Source organism: Macrotis lagotis, chromosome 5 (genome assembly GCF_037893015.1).
Source record: "Macrotis lagotis isolate mMagLag1 chromosome 5, bilby.v1.9.chrom.fasta, whole genome shotgun sequence".
NCBI classification, from domain to species: domain Eukaryota; kingdom Metazoa; phylum Chordata; class Mammalia; order Peramelemorphia; family Peramelidae; genus Macrotis; species Macrotis lagotis.
In genome coordinates, this window is record NC_133662.1 from 100,841,755 (window position 1) to 100,854,953 (window position 13,199).

At 31.4% G+C, this 13,199-nt stretch overlaps 2 pseudogenes; both read left to right on the forward strand.

Annotated features, from left to right (window-relative positions):
* The first annotated feature begins 5,713 nt into the window (after positions 1-5,713).
* On the forward strand, positions 5,714-6,274 carry LOC141489821 (trafficking protein particle complex subunit 6B-like; annotated as a pseudogene).
* Positions 6,275-7,302: 1,028 nt separating this feature from the next.
* Positions 7,303-7,800, forward strand: LOC141489822 (ADP-ribosylation factor-like protein 1 pseudogene; annotated as a pseudogene).
* The last annotated feature ends 5,399 nt before the right edge of the window (positions 7,801-13,199 follow it).

Sequence of the window (13,199 nt, forward strand, 5' to 3'; positions counted from 1 at the left end):
ATGGGTGCTTTGTCAGAAATACTAGTTGTAAAAATTGTTTCCCAATTTACTACAGTTTTTTGATCTTGCTTACATTGGTTTTGTCTGTGCAAAAACTTTTTTATTGTAATGCAATCAAAATTATCTAATTTGTTTTTAATGGTGATCTCCATCTTTTCCTTGGTCATAAACTGCTTCCCTTTCCATAGATCTGACAGGTAAACTATTCCTTCATCTCCTAGTTTGCTTATAATATTTTTTATGTCTAAATCCTGTATCCATTTTGATATTATCTTGGCATAGGGTGTGAGGTGTTGGTCTAATCCAAGATACTCACATACAAATTTCCATTTTTCCCAACAGTATTTATTGAAGATAGAATTTTTATTCCAATAGCTGGTCCCTTTGGGCTTATCAAACAGCAGATTACTATAATCATTTCCTGCTATTGCACCTAATCTATTCCACTGATCCACCACTCTATTTCTTAGCCAATACCAGATAGCTTTGATGACTGATGCTTTACAGTATAATTTTAGATCTGGTCTGACTAAGCAACCTTCTTTTGCACTTTTTTTCATTAAATCCCTGGAAATTTTCGACTTTTTTATTTCTCCATATGTATTTACTTACAATTTTTTTTCTAACTCATTCAGGTAATTTTTTTGGAATCTTGATTGGTAGGGCACTAAATAAGTTGTTTAATGTTTGTAGAATTGTCAATTTTATTACAATAGCTCGATCTATCTAAGAGCAGTTGATATATGTCCCAGTATTTAAATCTGAGTTTACTTGTGTGAGAAGTGTTTTATAATTGTTTCCAAAAAATTTCTGAGTCTGCTTTGACAGGGAGACTACCAAATATTTTGGATTGTCTGAAGTCACTCTGAATGGGTGTTCTCATTCTAGTTCTTTCTGTTGTACCTTGCTAGTCATATCTAGAAATGTTGAGGATTTATGGGGTTTATTTTATATCCTGAGACATTGCTAAAGTTGCTAATTATTTCTAGTAGTTTTTTAGATGATTTTTTGGGACTCTCTAAGTATACCATCATGAATGAGAGTTTTGTGTGTTTTCTTTCCCAATTCTAATTCCTTCAATTTCTTTTTCTTCTCTTATTGCTCTAGCTAACATTTCTAGTATAATATTGAAAAATAGTAGTGATAATGGGCATCCTTATTTCACCCCTGGTAATATTAGGAATGCCTCTAGCCTATCTCCATTGCATATAATGCTTTTTGTTGGTTTCAGATAGATAGTGCTTATTCTTCTAAGGAATTTATTCCTACACTCTCTAGTGTTTTTAGTAGGAAACGGGTGCTGTATTTTGTTAAAATGTTTTCAGCATCTAATGATATAATCATACGATTTATGATAGGCTTGGTATTGATATAATTAATTATATTAACACTTTTCCTAATATTGAACCAATCTTGCATTCCTGGGATAAATTCTACTTGGTCATAATGTATTATCCTATTGATATCTTGTTGTAATCATTTTGCTACAATCTTATTTAAGATTTTTGCATCTATATTTATCAGGGAGAGAGGTCTATAATATTCTTTCTCTGTTTTAACTCTTCTTGTTTTAGGTATCAGCACCATATTGGTGTCATCGAAAGAGTTAAGCAGAGTTCCATCTTCACCTATTTTTCCAAAGAATTTATATAGAATTGGAAGCAATTATTCTTTAAATGTTTGATAGAATTCACTTGTAAATCCATAAGGCATTGGAGATTTTTTCTTAGGAAGTTCAATAATGGCTTGTTGAATATTTTTTTCTGAGATAAGCTTAAGATATTTTCTTCATAATTTAGCCTGGGCAAGTTATAGTTTTGTAAATATTTGTCCATTTGACTTAGATTATCAATTCTGTGGCATAAAGTTTTTCAAAATAATTCTGAATTATTACTTATTTTTCTCCTTATTGCTGGTGACTTCACCTTTTTCATTTATGATACTAACAATTTGGTTTTCTTTTTTCTTTAATTAAATTAACCAGAGGTTTATCAATTTTATTGCTTCTATATAAAATAACTCTTGCTTTAATTTATTATTTCAATAATTTTCTTGTTTTTGATTTTATTAATTTATTTAATTTTTAGAATTTCTAATATCTTAATTAATTGGGACTTTTTAATTTGATCATTAATTTTTTAAATTGCATATTTACTTCATTGATTTCCTCTTTCTCTAATTTATTCATATAAGCATTCAAAGATATGGTATATGTCCTGATAGCTACCTTTGTTTTGGTATGTTTTTTCATTATTTAATTGTTTCATTATTTTCATTATTTAGGTTAAAATAATTAGTTCTTTCTATACTTTGATCCACTCATTCTTTGAAATGAGATTATTTAGTTTCCAATTAGTTTTGGGTCTATATCTCTCTGACCTAATATTGCATGTGGTTTTTATTGCATTATGATCTGAGAAAGATGTATTCACCATTTCTGCCTTTCTGCAATTGGTTATGAGATTCGTATGCCTTAATACATGGTCAATTCTTGTTTAAATGTCTTGTGCTGCAGAAAAATCATATATTATTTTCTATCTGCATTCAATTTCCTCCATAGGACTATCATATCTAAATTTTCTAACAATTTATTTACCTCCTCAATTTCCTTCTTGTTTATTTTAATGTTAGATTTAATCTAACTCTGAGATCAGGAGGTTGTGGTCTCCCACCAGTAGAGGTTTGATGTCTGTGTCTTCCTGTAACTCCTTCAACTTCTCCTCTAAGAATTTGGATGATATATCATTTGGTGCATACATATTTAGTATTGAAATTACTTTATTGTCTATGTACTTTTTAGGAGGATATAACTTCCTTCCTTATGTCTTTTAAAGAGATCTCTTTTTGCAGCTGCTTAATAGAAATAAGGATTGCTACCCCTGCTTTTTTTCACTTCAGACAAAGCAAAATATATTTTGCTCCAACATTTTGCCTTTTCCCTATATGCATCTTTCTGCTTCAAATGAGTTTCTTGTAAGCAGCATATTGTAGGATTCTAGTTTTTAATCCACTCTGCTATTCACCTACATTTTAAGAGAGTTCATCCCATTCAAATTTAAAGTTATAATTGCTAATTCTTTATTGTCCTCCATGGTATCTTCCCTCTGTTTATATTTCCCCCCTTTTTCACTTAATCCATATTCTCCAGTATTTTGTTTCTGAATACCACTACGTTCAGTGTTTTCCCACTTATATCCAACCCTCCTCCCCTTTTCTTCCCCTTTCCCTTTGCCCTTTCTTCCTTCCCTTCCTTCTGTTCATTCCCCTTTTCCTCCTCTCCCTCCCCCTTTCCCCTTTTAATATTTGAAAGGTAAGATAAGTTTCTTAACTAGGGATTTCATTTCAATTAAGAGTATGATGTGAATGAGAGTAGGGAAACAGAAAAACGTATGATGAAGAAGAAAATGAGAAGTGGCTTGATGTAGTGTATGATTGAAATATGTAAGTTACATTATGCTGAATTCTATTAGGGATCCATATTTCTTTACTTTAAAATAAGTTTTGGAATTATAAAATAAAGAAGAATCTTTATCCTTCTGTTTTATGTGATTTGTGTAAGAGTAAAAGTCTGATTTTTTTCTTTTGGATGCAGAAAACTTATTTTTAAATGAAGTATATGTGAATATACAAAATTTTGCTTTGAGAAATGAGAGGTGAGATAATTACAATAGTATCTATGATACATGACCAGTTGTGTGTTGTTTTATTTTGACTACCTGAAGTAATCATGTTCAACTTTTTTATTAATCTGAATGTCAAAGAAAACCAGGCTCAAAAAGTTAATGAATTCTGGGAGATAATTCAGAGAATAGTAAGAAGAAATGCAAGAAACCAGAATGTTTGTTACCAATTATAATACCTATTAGAATTTGAACATAATACTGTTCAAATATAGACATATAAATCTTATGTCATACAATAGCAGAAAAATGGTGTTATCATAAAATGAATTGTTGTTGACTTTTACCCAAAATGGTGTTAACACCAAATAGAGTCTGAGAATACACATGCAAGTTAATGTGTTATAGTAGAAAGAACATTGCACAAAAAAGTCAGAAAAATGAATTTTCACTTGTCTTGGTCACTCTTTAATAACTCTGTTTTGAGAGTTTCTATCTTTGGACCATAGTTGTCCTAACTATAAAATAGATAAAATATTACTTTCTTTGATCATTCATCAATCTCATGACCTCTGATTTTTATTCATACTCCTCTAATGAAACCAAATTCTTTAAGAACCCAATAACTTCCATTATTCAAAAATAATGATTGAAACAAAGAAAAACCATTAAGTCTTCTATTTTTTCTTCCTGGTAGCATTTTATGCCTTTTGCAGCTTAAAATGTAAATATTCTAGGTGGAATAAGGACTGTATCTAAAAACTAAAGTCTAATCTGCACCATCCTAACAGTTTTATTTAATAGGTCAACCACAGATACATTATACATTATGTATACTACATCAATATAGTCTAGTCTAATCCTCTTATTTTCCAGTTGAACAAAGTAAAATCCAGCAAGATTGTGATTTTTGAAAGTGACACAGATAATAATTATCCTTGGTGAATTTGAACACATATCTTCTGACTTCAGTTTTAGTCTTTTTATATCGTGCCACATTGCCTTCTTATTACTACATCCAGATTTATCCTGTATTTAGGAGAAATTATCATTTTGATTTAATTACAATTTTTGAGGAAGATAAGAATAATAGAAGCACTGTTAATTAGAATTTTGAAATATGGAATATGTGAAATTAATTTTGCTATTTTATCATGGAAGGTGGTAGTGGTAGAAATATGTCCCTTTATGTTTAAATATAGACCCTTTGCTGAGCAGCTGGCATTCATTCCCTTATGCCCATCTGTTAGGTTGTTATTGTGCCATGTCGAGGAAGTGTTAGGCTAGTTTCAAGTGAGTATAAATGCCAAATAAAGATTAATTTAGCAGGAGAGCCTGTTGAGTGCAAAAGCGAGATCTCTTGTAAGAAGGCTTTCCTACCTAGAAATGCCAGACTTGGGCATTATTACATGTGAGTACATCTGTTGCCACTCATAGGCCCAAAGCCATGAAGAGACTATCTTTTATTGTGAAAGCTACATGGGAAAATGGAAACAAAATGGAATGTCAAAATATTTTGTGAAGGACAGCTCTTTCTGTTACATATCTAGAAAAACTACTGTGATGACTACAAAAAGAGTTGAGCTTAAAATGTTTAATTATATTCTGTGAAATGTTTAGAATATATTGAATAAATAACTAAATATTAGACACTGCTTGTTACTTTTTTTTAAAAGAACAAAAACAAAGAAGAGAATATTAATGTCTTATTAGCAACCTGGGCAGGAAAAACAAAAGTACAGAACACTTTATATGATAATGCATAATAGACCAAGCCAGTGTGATAAGAGATAAAGGGTAGTAGAGTCTAACACAGATTACTTCTGGGACACTAGGACTGTTGAATTTAAGTGATTTGGAAACTGATTGAAATTGTCCCAAATTCCTCGGGCTGGGCCGCGCGAGCGGCTGGGCTCCCGGCCCCGCGCTGGCGCCTTGGAGCGCGGTGAAGCCCACGCCCTGCCCGCGGCCCGGGCCTCCTGGCACAGTGGGGCACAACGGCGGCCCCGGGGGCGCTGCAGAGGTGCCGCCCCGGCCGTGCAAGGTCCCGGCCTCCGCCTTAGGGCCACGGGGCCCCCGAGAAGAAGCAGGAAATGGCAGACGAGGCGCCCTTCTTGCTTCTACACAATGCGATGGTGACGGGCGTCTACAAGTCCGCGCATCAGGGGGAGGTGTATTTAGAAATAAATTATTTTCCCTAAGGACTACTTTGGTTTCATCCCCCAAATTTTGGAAAATGGAAGATGCATAACTAAGTTGGAGAACATGGGTTTTAGAGTGGGGTAAGGATTGATAGAAAGGTTTACAAAGGACACTGCAAGATTCAAGGATGAATTAGATATCATGAAGTTCATTTGCAAAGATTTTTGGACCACTGTTTTCAAGAAACAAATTGATAATCTAAGGACAAATCATCAGGGCATCTATGTACTTCAAGACAACAAATTTCGACTCCTGACTCAGATGTTTGCAGGAAAACAGTATTTAGATCATGCACCAAAGTATTTAGCATTTACATGTGGCTTAATCAGAGGTGGCTTATCAAATTTGGGGATAAAAAGTATCCTAACAGCTGAAGTGTCAGCAATGCCAGCATGTAAATTTCAAGTGATGATACAGAAGATGTAGCATGCACTCAAATCATTCTACAATGTAAAGACATTAAATTATTCATTTATAAAGATTTTGAGTAGTAACTTTTGACTTATTGGCATTGTCATAATTGATTGCATTGATTTGTATAAGCTGGATGTCAATTTAATTTATTAGATGATGTAACTTATAGTCTGTTAAGATTAGTATAACATTAGTATTAGTATATCTATATCATCCGATGGAACAGGAGAGTATGAAAGAAAATTTTACTGAAACACTTAAGCTGTAGCTTTATATTACAATATATTTTATTTCATTTAAAATTTTACTAAATAAGCATAGCAACCAAGTAACAACTTTTTTTGTGCTGATCTATTAATTCATGATAATTTTTATTTGGCATTAAAAAAAATTAAAGTCTTAGCAGGCTCAAAGAAAAACAGGCTAGATTGGATTAAAAAAGTTGGAAGTATATGTAAAAATGAGCAATTTTCATATTTGTCATGGCACTACAAAAACTAAGACTGAAAGAAGATTTCTGGGACCCACAAGGTTGGAAAGAAAGGAGATAAATCTTTGAAAGAAAGAAATTAGATGAAGGAAATTTAAGTTGTTGGGATATATCCTAGATTAGATAGTTAAAGCACTATATCTTTTAAAAATATCCAAGACCAATCAGGTTGACTCCTCACATGCAAAGGTTGCTTGTCTGAGTCAGTTTCACTACATTCAATTAATAATTGAGACTGTCCATTCTTCACCCATACTAAACAACAGGAATATTCATTTCCAGTAATTTTAAACATGTCACACATGTTAAAATTTCTTTTATATTAAGTATAATGGGTTTACCAGTGGTATGCAATAAATATTGTTTGATTTCTTAAAAAAAAAGAAAAAGAAATTGTCCCAAATTAAAAATCACTAATGAAAAATATTGATAGGTAAGAGTATACCTAAGTCAAGTGAAAGATTACAGATACTGCCAGGATTTTGCAAAAGTATAGAGAATGGAATCTATTATATTTTGTAAAGGAGTGATAAATGATATTTTATATAAAAATTTTATTTCAATTTTTTTATATGGATGAGAATTTTAATTTTGGGATTAGATGGAGCTGGATAAACAATCATTTTGTATAGATTACAAGTTGGAGAAGTTGTTACTACTATTTCCACCATTGGTTTCAGTGCTGAGACAGTAACATACAAAAAAATCTTAAATTTCAAATATGGGATTTAGGAGGACAGATAAGTATCAGGCCATACTGGCGATGTTATAATTCAAACACAGATGCAGTCATTTATGTAGTAGATAGCTGTGATAGTGATTGCATTGGAGTTTCCAAGTCAAGAATTAGTCCCCACGTTAGAGGAAGAAGAGCTAAGGAAAGTGATTTTTGTGGTGTCTGCAAACAAACAGGACATGCAACAGGTCATAAACTACACAGAGATGGCAAATTCACTTGGGCTCCCTGCCATGAAGGACTAGAAATGGCAGATTTTCAAAACATTGGCAACTAAAGTCACTGACCTTGATGAGACAATGGAATGGTTAGTAGAAACTTTGAAGATCAGGCAGTAGTCTGCCACAGTAAAGGTGACATAAGGCATCCCTTCTGGAACAATCAAAAGAGACGCACACTACCCACCAAAGGTTATACTGGACTGACTGAAACAATCCTAATATTGAAAATAAAGTTTTTGTTCAAGGGATATCTTATTGTTAATGAACCAACTGAATGTCCATTCTGTATTATATAATCTTTTCTTGCTTTCCTGTTTTGGCAAGGTAGAGTCTGTACATTTGTATGGAATTTCTAGCCAGGCATGATTCTTTTGAAAAATGCATCCTTGTTGGAATTAAAATTTAATTTTGGAATTAGAGGCTGTAGCTTGTTTGTTGTCACATTAAAAAAAGTTCTTTACATAGAGAATTTCATTCCATCCTCCTGATGAAACTATCAGGAAAGAGAAAATATCTATGTTTAATTTCTCATCTGAAAAATGAAGATATTAATACTAGCTTACTTCTCATATTTCAGTTTGTTAGAAGATTAAATGACAAGGGATTAGTAAATGCAAAACTATGAGAAAAAAATTTAGAAATGAGATTACAGAAAGTTATTATTAAGATAATACCTCATGATCAGGTAGAATTTATACCAGGTAGACAAGGAAGGTACATTATTAGAAAAGCACTCAATGTAATTGAAAACATCAATAGCAAAACCAACAGAAATCATGATTTTCTCAAATGGTTACTGAAAAAGTATTTGATAAAATACAACATCCATTTCTATTAAAAACTCTAGAATGTTTATGAATAAATGGAATTTTACTTAACGTAATAAATAGTATTTATCTAAAACTATCAACAAATATATGTAATGAGGATAAACTCAGAGCATTTTCAATAAAATCAGGGGTGAAACAAGGATGCCCATTATCACCACTGCTATTCAATATAGTATTAGAAAAGCTACTATTAGCAATAGGAGAAGAAAAGAAATTGAAAGAATCAGAATTGGAACTAAGGAAACAATGCTTTCACTCTTTGCAGATGTTATGATGGTATTTGTAGAGAACCTGAGAAACTCATCTTAAAGACACCTTAAGACTCTAAATTCAGGAAAGCAGCAGGATATAAAATAAACCTGCATAATTAATTCAACAGTATTTCTATATGTGAACAACAAAACCAAAGAGCAAGAAATAGAAAGAAATTCTATTTAAAGTAATCACAAACAGCATTATAAACTTGGGAATGTCCCTCCAGAGACAAATCCAGAAACCGTATGAACACAATTATAAAAACACTTCTCTCCCAAATAAAGTCTGATCTAAATAACTGAAAAAATGTCAATGGTTCATGGTTGAGTTAATATAATAAAAATGAAAGTTCTAACCAAATTAAATTACTTATTCAATGCCAAACCAATCAAACTACCAAATAACTATTTTAGTCAGTGAGAAAAATAGTAACAAAATTCAATAGGAGCAACAAAAGGTAAAAAAAAATAGCAAAGGAACTGATGAAAAAAAAAACATAAAGGAAGGTAGCCTACCTGTAGCAGATGTAAAACTATACTATAAAGTGGCAATCACAAAAACTGGCTGGCACTGCTTAAGAAATAGATTAATGGATCAGTGGATTAGGTAGGTTCAAAGCAAATTCAAGAAAATAACTACAGTAAATTACTGTTTGTCAAAACCAAAGACATTAACTTCTGGAAAAAGAACTCACTATTTAACAAAATTTGTTGGGAAAACTGAAAAATAGCATGGCAAATACTAGGTATAGACCCACATTTCACACCCTAGACCAAAATAAGTTCAAAATGGATATAGGATATAGAAAGAAATGGTGACATCATAGACAAATTAAAATACTAAGAAATACTCTTTATATCAGATCTATGTAAAGGGGACAAATTTATGACCAAATTAGAAATAAAGTACATTTTAAACTGCAAAATGAATGATTTTGACTATATTAAATTAAAAAGGTTTGCACCCATAAAATCAATGATGTCAAAATCAGAAGGAAAGCAGAAACCTGAGAAACATTTTCACAGCTAGAAGTTCTGATAAAAGTCTCATTTCTAAGATATATAGAAAATTACATCAATTTTTAAGGTTGTACATCATTCCCCAATTGATAAATGGTTAAAGGATATGAATAGAAAATTTTCAAATGAAGAAATTAAAGCTATATATAATCATAAGAAAAATGCTTCAAATCATTATTAGTTAGAGAAATACAAAATAAATTTACTTTGAAGTATCACCACACACCTATCAGATTGGATAAGATGAGAAAAAGGCAAAATGATCAATATCTGAGAAATTATAGGAGAATTGTTGCATTAATGCATTGCTGGTGGAGTTGTGCAATGATCCAACCATTGTGGAGAGCAATATGGAACTATGTCCAAAGAACAATAAAACTTTTCATTCCCATTGACCCAACAATTCCAATTCTAGGCCTTTTTTAAAGAGGAAATCATAAAAAAATGCCAATAGTCCCATATGTTCCAAACTATTAATAGCATCTCTTTTTGTAGTGGCAAAGGTGGGATGCCCATCAACTGGAGATTGGCTAAACTAGTTATGGTATATGAATACTATGGAATATTATTGTTCTATAAGAAACCATAAATGGTCCGACTCTAGAGAAGCATAGAATGAGTTGTAGAATCTGGTGCTGAACTAAGGAAGCAGAACCAAGGAAACACATTAGCAACAACATTGTGAGATGATCAACCTTGATGAAAGCAGCTCCTCTCAACAGCTCAGAGAGCTAGGACAGCTGTATTAGACTGGCTATGGACAAGCTCTCCTTATGCAGAGGAAGAAAAACAAAACAAAGTAAAACAAACAACAAAAAAAAAAACCCTTCAAAATCTGATATACACTTTAAAAAATATCTCTTATATATATCTCCTTTCCTTAATCTTAATTCCTCATATCAAAAATGAGTAATCTCTAAGCATGGTTATCACAAATATGTATGTGCAATGTTAAACTGACTGTTCAACTGCTGAAAGGTGGGGCATGGGAAAGGAAGGTAGAAGAAAATTTTGTAACTTAAAAATATACATATGCATGTGGATGAATGTTGAAAAACATGTTTTTGTAAAAATAAAATATCAATAAAAATAAGTGATTAGCAAATCTTAAAGTATTGTATAATGCTAGCTATTTTTTTATTAGGTACTGAATATTTGTTTGTAATTGATATCACCTCTTGAAGGTATTCCAGAAACTATTTAGTCCAATTCCCTCATTTTCCAGATGAAAGAACAAACCAAAGCTTATTAAAGAGAATTAATTTGCTAGGTTTCATATAGATAGTTATTGAAATTAAAACTTTCAACATATTTTGTTGACATTAAATCTTCTATTGTTTCCAAAAGCATACAATACACCTCAGAAATTAAGTACCAGAGACACGATTCAAATAAAGGTCCTTTTGTTTCAAGCCTGACCTTGTCTACTCTGCCTTGTTACCTTATTGATTCATTCTCCAATCCAGTTTAATTCTTGAGAATTTTTGTGCTTGTTCTCAATGAGCTCATGACATTTGACTGAAATATATTTAGATTAGATAGCAAAACATGCAACCTGATTAGTTAGTAGATATGATTGAATCACAGATTATGCCACAATCTCTATTTTCATAAGATTTTTATTCAGAAGATATATTCCCTATCCTATCTTTTTTTCTGCCTTACTTCTCTTCAGTTTGTGAATAATTATCTTTTAAGTTTAATTATTTTCATTTAGGAATGAATGACTAAAATCTTCATTTTCCATTCTAGATAAGAATCTACTTTCTTGGGTTGTGAAATCAGTATATTCACCTGAAGAACAGTTTCATAGCTGATAATAGAATATCCAATATGGGCCCTTGATTTCAAGAAAGATGGAATATATCAGCTTGCCAGAATTTTTGGTTTGTTTGTTCTTGTTTTTGTGGGGCAATGGGGTTAAATGGTTTGCCCAAGGTCACAAAGCTAGTAAGAATCAAAGGTTTGAGGCCATAATTAAACTCATATCCTTCCAAATCCAGGTGTGGTGCTGCATTCACTGTTCCACATAACTGCCCCAGTTAGTAGTTCTTGAAAAAATCAAACTTTCATATTAGAAAAAAAGGAAAGATGGGAATTATGATGGTCTTCTTGAAATATTTTCTGTTTAAAGGGGGGGATTTTTATTCCACTTTGAAAAAGAATTTACAAGGCTTTTCCTTTTTTTTTTTAATTTAAGGCAATTAGGTAAAGTGATTTGCCAAAGGTCACACAGCTAGGCAATTCTTAAGTGTCTGAGGCTGGATTTGAGCTCAAGTCCTTCTGACTCTAGGGCCAGTGCACTCTCCACTGTGTCACCTAGTTGCCCCAAACTTATTTTTTTACACAAACATTTAATGACATATTTTAGTTTTTGTTCATATCACCAAACTTTCTTCCAATATCTGTCCCATCAATTTCTTTAAAAACCAGTATAAGTAAGTATTGTATTTTAAAGGAAAAGAGAAAAAAGGAAAAAAGAACAATATATTCAAAAATCTACAATGATATTGAATATATTATATGCAAGGAATTCTATTATTCCTAAAGAATAAAGTAAGGAGATCATTTTTATTCTGTGAAATGTTGAAGGATCACATTTAATGTGGTAGTTGTTCTTTCTCTTTATGTTTTGTGATATATATATATATATATATATATATATATATATAATTTCCTTGACTGATTATTTCATTCTGCATCAGTTCATGGAAACATCTTAAGATTCAATAAAGACCTCTCTGTAGGCATCATATTTATCATTCATAATGGTACAGTAAAATTTCTTTAAATTTATGTACTAAAATTTCTTTTAGCAACTTCCACTTTATTTCTAATTCTTTGTTATTACAAATGTGCTAGTATAAATTTTTTAAATGTAGGTGCTTTCCACTTAATAACTGAGTTTAAACAATAGAGAAAATTGGGTCAAAGGACATGGATATTTTGTTAAGTAATTGTTTAAAAATCCTGTGCAAAATTATTATATAATATAAAGAGTGGAAAATAAAAGTATAAAGAGTGAAAAATAGTAATAGAACTTTTTAGAAAGCATTATTCAACACTCACTTCACTGAAGATTTCCAATTATATTTGATTGGATCATTGTTCAGTTGAAATTGGAACTTTAGTTACTTCACTTCTTAAGATTCACTAGAACATAAATATTAGTAAAATGTTATATTTTCTCTCTCCTCTTTTGAATCTAGGTTCCTTTTATTATTTATTTATTTAAAAAATTCTTTCAAAAATTTTTCTTCCAAATGCTTTTCCTCCTTTTCACTATATTTCCACTCATTGAGAAGCCAAGAAATATGATATAATTCATGTGAAGACATGGAAAACTTATTTTCCTATTAGCAAGGTTGTGAAAAATTAAAAAACAAACAAGAAACAAAGTAGAAAAAAGTAT